A 13111-nucleotide genomic window follows, 5' to 3' on the forward strand; every position below is an offset into this window, starting at 1 on the left:
AGCAGCTGCTTCTGTATGTTTAGTGACAGACCTAAAGAGTACTTCACATGAGTTATTTACGTGAGGGAAGGAAAACTTGGTCTATTTTGTTCACTGCTCTATCCATAGTGTAGAAACAGTGCCTAACACATCACTGTTGTTGTTCAGTCGAGCAGTCGTGTGCAACTCTTTGTGACATCGTAGACTGCAGCACGCCAGGCTTCCCTATCATTCACCATCTCCCAGAACTTGCTCAAACTCATGTCCACTGAGTCAGTGATGCCATCCAATCATCTCGTCCTCTGTCATCCTCTTCTCCTCCTGCCTTCAATCTTTCCCAGCATCAGTCTTTTCTAATGAGTTGGCTCTTCATATCAGGTGACCAAAGTATTGGAGTTTCAGCTTCAGCATCAGTCCTTCCAATGAATATTCAGGACTGATTTCCTTTAGGATTGACTAGTTGGATCTCCCTGCTGTCCAAGGGACTCTCAAGAGTCTTCTCCAACACCACAGTTCAAAAGCATCAGTTCTTTGGTGCTCAGCCTTCTTTATGGTCCAACATCCATGCATGACTACTGGAAAAACAATAGCTTTGACTAGACGGACCTTTGTCGGGAAAGTAACATCTCTGCTTTTTAACACGCTGTCTAGGTTTGTCATAGCTTTTTCTTCCAAGGAGCAAGCATCTTTTAATTTCACGGCTGCAATCACCATCTGCAGTGATTTTGGAGCCCAAGAAGATAAAGTGTGTCACTGTTTCTGTTGTTTCCCCATCTCTTTGCCATGAAGTGATAAGACCAGATGCCATGATCTTAGTTTTTTGAATGTTGAGTTTTAAGCCAGCTTTTTCACTCTCCTCTTTCACCTCATTGGTTCCTCTTCACTTTCTGCCATAAGGGTGGTATCATCTACGTATCTGAGGTCATTAATGTTTCTCTCGGAAATCTTGATTCCCCCTTGTGCTTCATCCAGCCTGGCATTTCTCATGATGTACTCTGCATATAAGTTAAATAAGTAGGGTGATAATATATAGCCTTGACGTACTCCTTTCCCAATTTTGAACCAATCCATTGTTCCATGTCAGTTCTAACTGTTGCTTCTTGACCTGCATACAGGTTTCTCAGGAGGCAGGTAAGGTGGTCTGGTATTCCCATCTCTTTAACTCATCATAGAATACATCATGAAGTTGTAATACATCATAGAACTCAGTAAGTGCATTAGTTGCTCAGTCATGTCCAACTCTGTGACCCCATGGACTCTAGCCCACCAGACTGTTTTGTCCATGGAATTCTCCAAGCAAGAATACTGAGAGTGGGTTGCCATGCCCACTGCAGGGGATCTTCCCAACCCAGGGATTGAACCCATGTCTCTTGCATTGTAGGCAGATTCTTTACCATCTGAGCCACCAGGGAAGCCCAGTAAGCATTTACTCAGTTTACTGTGGAGGAAATCAAGGCACAGAGAGGCTATATCCTGGGATCACAGAGCTGGTTAATTGCAGTGTGGGCACTCTCTTACGGCACCTGAGATTAACACTAGCAGAAGATGGACAACTTTTCTTCTGGAAAAAAGTTTCAAAACTATTTTTTAAAAACCCTTTAAGACCATTTAGGTGGAATATTCATAGGTGGGAAAACTCAGTGTCATAAAAATGGGAAATTCAACACAACTATAGCCAAATTCCTGACAGAGTTTGCCTTAGAATTTGACAAGCTGACCCTTATTTCAAATGGAAAAGCAAAGCATCAAGAGTAAGACAATTTTAAAGAAGAACATGGAGGGTGACTTTTCCTACCAAATATCAAATCTTCTCCAAAGGCATAAAGAGTTAAACCAATCTAATATCTAATAGTCCAGGGATGGACAAATAAGCCAATAAAGGACAAGAAAGAACTTAGAAAAACAGACCCCCTCAAATAAAGAAAATTTTTAAATGTCAGATGTGGCATTACACTATCAGTAGGGTAAGGAAGGACTGGTGTGGAATAAGTGGTTATTTGTATGACAAATATTTACTATATACACAAAAAATAATTCCCCGTTAAAGGATTAAATGTGAAAAGACAAACTTTAAAACATCTGGGAGAAAAAATAGGGCAATAGTATTGGACTATGTTACATATTGTCTAGTTGATCAAAAAAAAAAAAAGCATCATAAACTAAGTAAAAAGTAAAGAATTTGCTACACACACCACCAACAAAGGATTAACACCCAGAATGAGTATGTCATAAATGAACCAATTGATTAAAAAACGAGCATATATAATTCACAGAAGAGGTAATGAAAAAAAGTGTTCAAAGTCACTGGTAGCCCAGGAAAATGAAAACTAAAATAATGTTCAAGTCTGGCAGTCATGTAAATTGTTGAGAATTTAGAGAATCAGGAACTTCCCTACAGTGCTGATGTGACTGTAAAGTGCTACAACTATGTTTGAGAACAAGTTTGCAATACCTTGTTATATCGATACTGTTACATCTTTTGACCCAAATTGCATTTCTGGATACACAGTCTAGAAAAACTTCAACATAGGCACAAGAAGAACAGAGTGTTCAATATGGCAATTCTTGTAAGACAGAAAAACTGAAACAAGGTAAATATCTTAGATAAATTATTTTATATATTTGCACAATGAAACAGCATTGTAAAGCAATTCAAAATAAATGAGCTAATGTATTTTTTAAAAAAGAAAGAGAAATATAAAACAAATGAGCTACAACTACATGTATCAATCAGGTAAATCTCCCAACTCATAAATTTGTATGAATTAAAACAAGGTGCAAAATGATATATGCATTATGATACTATTTGTATAAAATTTTAAACATGAAATATTATATTTATATGTTTATTTGTACTTAAAGCCATCCATAAGAATAATAAATGTTAATCTACTTTAGTGCTTACCTCTGGGGCAATATGGCTTACAGTGGGGTATACAAGGGTCTTCACTACTGTCTTATTCTGAAGCCAAATGACCAAATGTTAGAATGTGATAAAATTTAGTGACAAGCACATATGTATTTCCTTTAGTGTTATATTCTGAGTTTTCTATATGCTTAAAGTATTTCTATATGAATACATACATGCAACAAATGTAGCTACATCTCACCACCCCTGCAGCTGAAGTCCTGGCCCTAACCCCATACATCTTGCCACTGTTAATCATTTACCAGAGCTGCTACAGTTGCCTCCTAAATTGCCTGCCCACATTTCATTTGCTGTACATTACTCAAAATAGTCATTTATCACCAAGTATTCGAATTGTGGTGCTGGAGAAGACGCTTGAGAATCCCTTGGACAGCAAGGAGATCAAACCAGTCAGTCTGAAAGGAAATCAATCCTGAATATTTACTGGAAGAACTGATGCTGAAGCTGAAGCTCCTATACTTTGGCCTCCTGATGCGAAAAGCCAACTCACTGGAAAAAACCCTGATGCTGGGAAAGATTGAGGGCAGGAAGAGAAGGGGGTGACAGAGGATGAGATGGTTGGATAGCATCACCAATTCAATGGACATGAGTTTGAGCAAATGCAAGAGATAGTGAAGGACAGGGAAGCCTGACATGCTGCAGTTCATGGGGTCATAAAGAGTCAGATACAACTTAGAAACTGAACAACAATTGTTAAATCAGATTATGCTTCTCTCCTGCTCAAAACACTCCATAGAAGTTAATATTTATCCTCATAACCATAGCTCAGGCTTCTCAGGTGACGCTCATGGTAAAGAACCCACCTGCCAGCACAGGAGACTCAGGAGACACTGGTTCGTTCCCTGGGTCCAGAAGATCCTCTGGAGGAGGACATGGCAATCCATTCCAGTACTCTTACCTGGAGAATCTCATGGACAGAGGAGCCTGGAGGGCTACAATCCATAGGTCACAAAGAGTCAGACACAACTGAAGTGACTTAGCGCACACTCACTATGGCTCACAAAGTTCTTTCTCCTGTCTTAACTCATTCCCCCGGCCCACCAACCTGCAACATAAGTGAAACTGATACCCACAATAATATCTGGCACTTAGTGGGAGTTTAATAAATTTCTGCTGAATTGGTTATGTCCATCCATCATCCATCTATCCTATCCTATCCTCAGTACCTTCCTTTTCCTTATGCTCCACATCCAACTTCTCACCAAATCTTCATTTCTTTCAACATCTATTTCCTCATGCAGAGAGACTACGTGAAAAATTAAATCAGCAGCACATCTTTTGGGTAGAATGAATGTGATTTTCCCTATAGTCCCAGGATAAGATTTTACTTTTAAGAAGTAAATATTTGAAGGGTATGGAAGATTTATTAAAACAAAAAACAGAAGTGATTCCCGATAGTACTAACAGTCTCCAGCTTTGCCTGCTTAGGGGATGGGATCTCAGATCTCATTGTCATTTGCCTGAACTGCTTCACTAGCCCCCAGTTGGCCTGCCAGCTTCCAGTTTTGCCTTTCCCTCTCTATGCCTCCAAACCTCTGCCCACAACAGTGATATCTATCAGTAGAGCCAGAGTAATATTTTCAGGGGATAAATCTGATTGCGTCACTTCCGACAATTAAAACCCTTCCTGACTCTCCATTGACTTCATGAAAGCCTTGCACATGCTCTCTCCTCCTGACTTCTCCATGTTTTTCTTTGACTGTTTCCCTATGCAAACCGTAAACTTCAGTTGTACCAAACAACCCGGTCTGCTTGTCACATCCTGTCTCTGACTTTGCATTTGCTGGTATTGTTCTCCTCCGACTCTGCCTAACTCTGATTTGTCCTTAAAATTCAGCCGGAGCAGTACCTGTTCTTCAGTCTTTGCTCATCCGCTGAAGTTTCTCATTGATTATCATGCCTTCTTGAGGACAAGGACTCCTTGAACCTCCAGATAGCTTGTTGGCTGGTACATAGTAGTCCCTCAATAAATGTTTGTTGAGAAAGGAAGGGAGAGAAGAAAAAAAATGGGAAAGCAGGAAGGGTGTTTTTTAAGTTTTGTGTGTATTGTGTATATTGTATATAATAAACTCTTCCCGCACTCTTTCTTCTTCTGTATTTCTATGACCTCAGTTCTTACGTATGTAAACAATTTATTTGACCTGATTCTCTGCCTGTCCTTTGACATAGATGAAACATTAATATCAATTAATGAGAAATATTGAAAAGCTACTTCCACTTTGCTATAAGCTAGTACTGATAAAGATTATACCGAACCAGATTGAGACTGGAATGTTTCTCTCGTTTCAACCTTCAGAGAATCTGATAATCTAGTGAAATCTAGAAATAGCACCACAAAGTGAGTTTTAAAACAGTGTATGCCATCTTAAGGAATACAAAGATTTAGAGTACACCTTCCACTTACTTGGGCTTCCCTGAGAGCTCAGTGGGTTAAGAATCCGCCTGCAATGCAGGAGGCCCCGATTCAATTCCTGAATCAGGAAGATCCACTGGAGAAGGGAATGGCTACCCACGCCAGTATTCTGGCCTGCAGACTTCCATGGACCGTATAGTCTATGGGGTTGCTTACTTGATATGTTTCCTCTTTATAATGTACTGAGAAGTTTAATTGGTATCTATTTGCTATTCCCAGAGTGGGGAAAGCCTTGGAAGGGGTTAAATAAATTAGCCCTTGAGTTTGGGGTCTACTTCAGGATGCAGTGAGGAGAAATTTCTAAAGGAAAAAAGTGGAAGTCTAAGGCTAGTGAAAAAGGGAAGGTCCTGGTTGCATTTTTACCTCAGTGAATTCTTTCTGAATAAGACTATAGAGTTTTCTCACATCTATCACACCAAACACAGTATTTTTAGTAACAGTAATACAGAGCAGCAGCTTGTCACTTGGAAGCTGACAAATAAGCATACTGTTCCTCTTACACACAACATGCCACACATCTTTATTTCCACTCATCCTTACAGACGCTCTTAAGCTTCCCATGTTTCTTTAAGGAGATGACAAGGAGTACTGGTTAATAAGCTCTTAGGGTTATTCAGTATCCCTCTTCAGTGCTCCTTTTCTGAAGTTGAAAACACTCATGCATGTGCACACATGCACACTAAACTTTGTCAGAGGTGAAGTACTTCCAAATGCCACTTGAATGTGATTAAAAGAATCCTGGGCTTTGATAGGACTCATTACACAAGATGCCAGGCCTAACTGTTTGCTCAAACTTTGGTCTAAGAAAAGGAAATGTCTTGGTTTAAAAAAAATAAATGGCTTGTGGAAATGGAGATTAACAGTTTATTGTATTTCTAATAAAAATATTTGCCAGATATGTCATTTTAAAACAGAAATGTAACACAATTTCTTATTAATATTACAGATTATATACAAGAAAAGCATCTCTCTCTCTTTTTTTTGGGGGGGGGGGGCGGTGTGGTTAGATAAGAAATCAAACTATTTGACTTACTGCTCTGAGTTTCCTGTCTAGGGTTACTTGTTTTGCCTAGCTAGTCACTATCATTTTCCACCAAAGTCCAGGAAACTATTGAAGCAATTTTATGTTTAATGTCTTTGGTAAACTTCATGTAAATTCTAAGTCATGCTGTGGTTAATATTGTTAATTTACTATATGGTTTTGAAAGTCTTCCAAACAGCTTCAAGTTATTCAACTTAGTTTTCATCTTCTAATCTCAGAGAGTGTTCACAACTCCATCCTAGGGTTAAGTCTAAAAAAAGTAAAAGGGTTAGTCAGTCAATCATATCCAACTCTTTGCAACCCCATGAACTGTAGCCCGCCAGGCTCCTCTGTCCGTGAAATTCTCCAGATAAGAATACTGGAGTGGGTAACCATTTCCTTCAGGGGATCATCCTAAGTCAGAGAGTGAACCAGGTCTCCTGCATTGCAGGAGGATTCTCTACCATCTGTGCCACCAGGGACACCCCAGGGTTGAGTCTACCCCCAAGTAAATTCCTCAAGGATTTATTAAAACATCCAGTCTCTATTTGAATTTGTGGATCTCACTCACGTTCATTCTTTATCAGTCCAGCAGTAGGATCTGTTTGAGTTGTGTAGTAATATAGTTAAGAGGTTAATGGTTGTTGAAATAGATAGACTTGTAGGAACTTCAGTTTATAAATCCAAGGGTTCATAGATGGTAATTGTACTGTGTGTTTCAACCAGACTAGACCATTTTGAACTTAAAAGTTGTCAATCTAGAAACTTCTCCACTTTTACATTTTTTTATCCAGTCCTTAAAAAAAAAAAAAAAATCTTACTGGAGTATAATTACTCTACAGTATTAGGTTATTTTCTGCTGTACAGTAAAGTGAATCAGCTGTATGTACATGTATATCTTCTCTTTTTTGAATTTCCTTACCATTTAGGTCACTACAGAGCACTGAGAAGAGTTCCCTGTGCTATACATTAGGTCCTCGTTAGTTATCTCTTTATATATAGTAGTGTATATACGTCAATCCCCATCTCCCAACTCATCCCACTCCTCCTTTTCCCCTTTGGTATCCCTGTGTTTGTTCTCTACGTCTGTGTCTCTATTTCTGCTTAGCACATAGGTTCACCTATACCAATCCGCTCGGCTTCCCTGATGGCTCAGTTGGTAAAGAATCCACCTGCAATGCAGGAGACCCCGGTTCGATTCCTGGGTCAGGAAGATCCCCTGGAGAAGGGAAAGGCTACCCACTCCAGTATGCTGGCCTGGAGAATTCCATGGACAGTCCATGGGGTCGTGTCCAGTCCGGACACGACTGAATGACTTTCACTTCACATACCGATCAGAATAGGAGAAAGTATTTGCACACAAAGCAACTGACAAAGAGCTAATCTCTAAAATACACAAACAGCTCAAGCAGCTCAGTATCAAAAAACAAACAGTCCAAATCAAACAATGGGTGGAAGACCTAAATAGACATTTCTTCAAAGAAGACATACAGATGGCCAACAAACACATGAAGAAATGTACATCATCATTAATTATTAATTATTCAGTTCAGTTCAGTTCAGTCACTCAGTTGTGTCCGACTCTTTGTGACCCCATGAATCGCAGCACGCCAGGCCTCCCTGTCCATCACCAACTCCTGGAATTTACTCAAACTCATGCCCATCGAGTCGGTGGTGCCATCCAGCCATCTCATCCTCTGTCGTCCCCTTCTCCTCCTGCCCCCAATCCCTCCCAGCATCAGGGTCTTTTCCAGTGAGTCAGCTCTTCGCATGACATGGCCAAAGTATTGGAGTTTGAGCTTCAGCATCAGTCCTTCCAATGAACACCCAGGACTGATCTCCTTTAGGATGGACTGGTTGGATCTCCTTGCAGTCCAAGGGAGTCTCAAGAGTCTTCTCCAACACCGTAGTTCAAAAGCATCAATTTTTCAGCGCTCAGCTTTCCTCACAGTCCAACTCTCATATCTATACATGACCACTGGAAAAGCCATAGTCTTGACCAGACGGACCTTTGTTGGCAAAGTAATGTCTCTGCTTTTTAATATGCTATCTAGGTTGGTCATAACTTTCTTCCAAGGAGTAAGCGTCTTTTAATTTCATTGCTGCAATCACCATCTGCAGTGGTTTTGGAGCCCAAGAAAATAAAGTCAGCCACTGTTTCCACTGTTGCCCCATCTATTTCCCATGAAGTGATGGGACCAAATGCCATGATCTTAGTTTTCTGAATGTTGAGCTTTAAGCCAACTTTTTCACTCTCCTCTTTCACTTTCATCAAGAGGCTTTTTAGTTCCTCTTCACTTTCTGCCATAAGGGTGGTGTCATCTGCATATCTGAGGTTATTGATATTTCTCCCGGCAATCTTGATTCCAGCTTGTGCTTCTTCCAGCCCAGTGTTTCTCATGATGTACTCTGCATATAAGTTAAATAAGCAGGGTGACAATATACAGCCTTGACGTACTCCTTTTCCTATTTGGAACCAGTCTGTTGTTCCATGTCCAGTTCTAACTGTTGCTTCCTGACCTGCGTACAGATTTCTCAAGAGGCAGGTCAGGTGGTCTGTTATTCCCTTCTCTTTCAGAATTTTCCACAGTTTATTGTGATCTATACAGTCAAAGGCTTTGGCGTAGTCAATAAATTATTAGAGAAACACAAATCAAAACTACAAGGAGGTATCACCTCCCACTGACGAGAATGACGATCATCCAATAATCTACAAACAGTTGATGCTGGAGAGGATATGGAGAAAAGGGAACCCTCCTACACTGTTGATGGGAATGTAGATTGATACAGGCACTATGGAGAACAGTATGGAGGTTCCTTTAAAAACTAAAAATGGAGCTGCCATATGACCCAGCAGTCCCATTCCTGGGTGTATTACCCAGGGAAAACCATAATTCCAAAAGATACACCACCCCAGTGTTAACTGCAGCACTGCTTACAATATCCAGCACATGTTTGGTCAAGCAGTTATGTGTCACAGGTATTGGGTAAGCCCTCACCTCATACTAAAACATTTAGATGAACTGATCACGCTTTGATTTTCATTCTGTTGCTAATGATATGTTGACAAGAAGGGTGGAACATTTTAATAAAAAAATAACATTTAAAGACCTTAAATAACAAGCCCATGTCATATTATGTAACATATCTCATCTTCTTATTGCGAGATAACAGCTTGTGACTTACTTTTGTCCATCATTCTGTTCAGTGAAAATTAGCAAAATTGCTTAATACTGTTTTATTTAAATGACTATACATGTTAAGAAATTAATCTTATATTCTGGTGCCTATGAAACCAAATAGCAAAGAGAAGTTTTACCTAGTGTGCCCACATAATGCATTAATCCTTCTCTCAAGTAATCAAATCAAGAAATTATTCCCCGTTCATGTTTCCCTGTAGTAAAAAAGCAAAATTAGAGAGTTATTTTTAGTCTTTCCCTTTGTTCTGTTATGAATGTTCAATGTGTAATTCTACAGGAATTGTCTGCTTAAAAATAATTGATCCTCGCCAGTCCAGGTTCGATGCATGAGACAGGGTGCTCGGGGCTGGTGCACTGGGATGACCCAGAGGGATGGGATGGGGAGGGAGGTGAAAGGGGGGTTCAGGATGGGGAACATATGTACACCCGTGGTGGATTCATGTCAATGTATGGCAAAACCACTACAATATTGTAAAGTAATTAGCCTCCAATTAAAATAAATAAATTTAAAAGAAAAAAAATTAAAATTAAAAATAATTGATCCTGGGACTTCCCTGACAGTCCAGTGGTTAAGACTCCACCCTTCCAATGCATAGGATGTGGGTTTGATCCCTGGTCAGGGAACTAAGATCTCACATACCGTGGGATGCTGCCAAAATTAAATATAGAAAAATAATTTATCTAATCCTGAATGGCGCAGTTATATTAACATTAGTATTATCTTATGAGGGTAAGAAAAATATATTATTTATGGATGTTCAAAGTATCTTCTCATTTAAAAAGTTTACCATAAAAGGTGCCTGAAATAAGAATTCACTGTCCTCCTCTTAAGCAGCAAAAAAATCTGTAATTCTAGTACTGTGTAAAATATGTCTTCTCATAAATCTCTGCTAAGTACAAAGCAGCCTATTGCTTTGTTTTTATTAATGTTTATTTTCATGCACCAGTGACATTGTTTTCCTTGTAATATGTCATACCTTTTTTAAGTGTTTTCTAATTACCAACTTGGATAGTTTGTATTCATCAGCCTTAGTGCCTGTATTAAGTCATTAGAAATAAAAGTCTACAAGCAATAAATGCTGGAGAGGGTGTGGAGAAAAGGGAACCCTCTTACACTGTTGGTGGGAATGCAAACTAGTACAGCCGCTATGGAAAACAGTGTGGAGATTTCTTAAAAAACTGGAAATAGAACTGCCATATGACCCAGCAATCCCACTTCTGGGCATACACACTGAGGAAACCAGATCTGAAAGAGACACGTGCACCCCAATGTTCATAGCAGCACTGTTTATAATAGCCAGGACATGGAAGCAACCTAGATGCCCATCAGCAGATGAATGGATAAGGAAGCTGTGGTACATATACACCATGGAATATTACTCAGCCATTAAAAAGAATTCATTTGAACCAGTCCTAATGAGATGGATGAAGCTGGAGCCCATTATACAGAGTGAAGTAAGCCAGAAAGATAAAGAACATTACAGCATACTAACACATATATATGGAATTTAGAAAGGTGATAACGATAACCCTATATGCAAAACAGAAAAAGAGACACAGAAATACAGAACAGACTTTTGAACTTTGTGGGAGAATGTGAGGGTGGGATATTTCAAAAGAACAGCATGTATACTATCTATGGTGAAACAGATCACCAGCCCAGGTGGGATGCATGAGACAAGTGCTCCGGCCTGGTGCACTGGGAAGACCCAGAGGAATCGGATGGAGAGGGAGGTGGGAGGGGGGATCGGGATTGGGAATACATGTAAATCCATGGCTGATTCATATCAATGTATGACAAAACCCACTGGAAAAAAAAAATAAATAAAATTAAAAAAAATTAAAAAAAGAAATATTGATGAGCCTGACTACCATAATTAAATGATATACCCTATGTCCACTTTCCTTGGGATGAACTGTGTTATCACCTAAATGCTCAACAAATCATATCCCAGCTTCTCTAACACTAGGGAAACAGAAATGTGCCCTGGCCACGTGCACACTAGAAAAACTCCAGTTTTGACTAGGTAGTATCTCTGGCCCACTGTTTCCAAATCGTACAACTTTAAAAACATGCATCACCATGTTCAGTGTAACTTGGCTATTCCAGGCCCAGAGGAGCCCATTCTTTTTTCCTGTGAGTTTTGTGATCTTTTCAGGATGCCTCTGTTCCTTGAAAGAAAATCACTGTAACTCCAGCCTAATCGCGTGGATTATGTCTTGCCACTCTCATTTTCTCGCTCATGCTTTGGCAGTACCTTTCCCTGAAGTGCAAGCATATGTCATTTTAAGTATGCTAGATATTTTTAAAATATTGATTCCCGAAAACATTAGGAAAGGATATGTGCTTTTTGAAAGGTCTTTTCACTTTATGCAAGATTCATAATACAGCCTATTTAAGTCCAATAGTATATCTCACTTCATAACAACTTATTTTAGATATCACTTTTCATGAATAAAACTCCCTGTAAACCCCTGTCATTTGGAGACTTCCTTAGATATTCCAGATAATTCTAGAGTAAAATTAACTATAAATAGTTATGACATGTCTTTAACCTGTTTCTATTATGATCATAATAGGAGGACCCAACCAACTTTTTACCAGAATGTTATGTTTTTGAATATGATACAATATTTTTTTCAGTCCAGAACTGATATGGTTTAGTAATTCACCACTACTGTCAAACAAGTTAGCTTAGGATATTCCCACTAACTGTACATCCCCAAAAGTGGGGAACTATGTGACTTTATTTTTTTAAGTATTTTATGAACCTTTAACCCTCTTAGGAATTAAGCTACATGTTCTGTAATTCAGTTAGGTCTCAAGTTTTTTGAAAATTTTATCTACTCTAAGTCCATTAAGATACTCCTTAGAATTATAAAATAGCTGCTCATTCGTTTGTTTTTGATAAAATATCCAAAATTTGACTTTATTATTTTAAAATTAGAAGAATGGAAATTGTAGGAGTTTATTGACTTTCTCACTAGAATAAAATTTCAACTTGGAACATATACACCAGCAACTATATAAAATCTCTGAAGTTAGAGATAAATATTTTTGGAATCAAGCAGAAATTTGGATTTAAAAAATAGACATTTTAGTAACATGGGCAATAAAGGATAAGGATAGAGGGGAGAAATGCTAATGGGAAGATACATCAAAGAAAACTGAAATAAGAGCAGGAGTCGTTTAGAAAGATACTAGGGGAAATGATTTATTAAGCTAAACAAATAAGAAGAAGTATCTTAGTAAATAAGGACAGTTGGCATGTATGTAGGTGTGGTCTTGGGACTTTGCCACCCAGACCAGGGATTTGGACTGTGGGGAAGTATGATGACCATCTGCTCCAAGTGACTCCTACTGGCTGGTACACGGAGCTCAGTTGGCATCAGTCTCAGAGGAGACTGCCAGCCTTCCCATCGGGAAATAACCAAAACAATGGCATTGCTGTCAGGCACAGAAATGAAGTTTAAGATTTAAGTAACTGGCAACTCAAAACAGGTCAGGGAACCTTCGAGTGTTATCCAGACAAATATAAGTTAGCTTGGTTGTGGCACAGGCTGTGTTC

General features: G+C 39.1%; 1 protein-coding gene across 1 annotated transcript in view; it reads left to right on the forward strand.

Moving 5' to 3' along the window:
• The window catches only part of ELP4 (elongator acetyltransferase complex subunit 4), a 227412-nt gene that overhangs the window by 194389 nt on the left and 19912 nt on the right, over positions 1 to 13111 (forward strand). The window lies entirely within an intron of this gene.

The sequence above is a fragment of the Cervus elaphus genome, chromosome 1, assembly GCF_910594005.1.
Source record: "Cervus elaphus chromosome 1, mCerEla1.1, whole genome shotgun sequence".
In the NCBI taxonomy this organism is placed as follows: domain Eukaryota; kingdom Metazoa; phylum Chordata; class Mammalia; order Artiodactyla; family Cervidae; genus Cervus; species Cervus elaphus.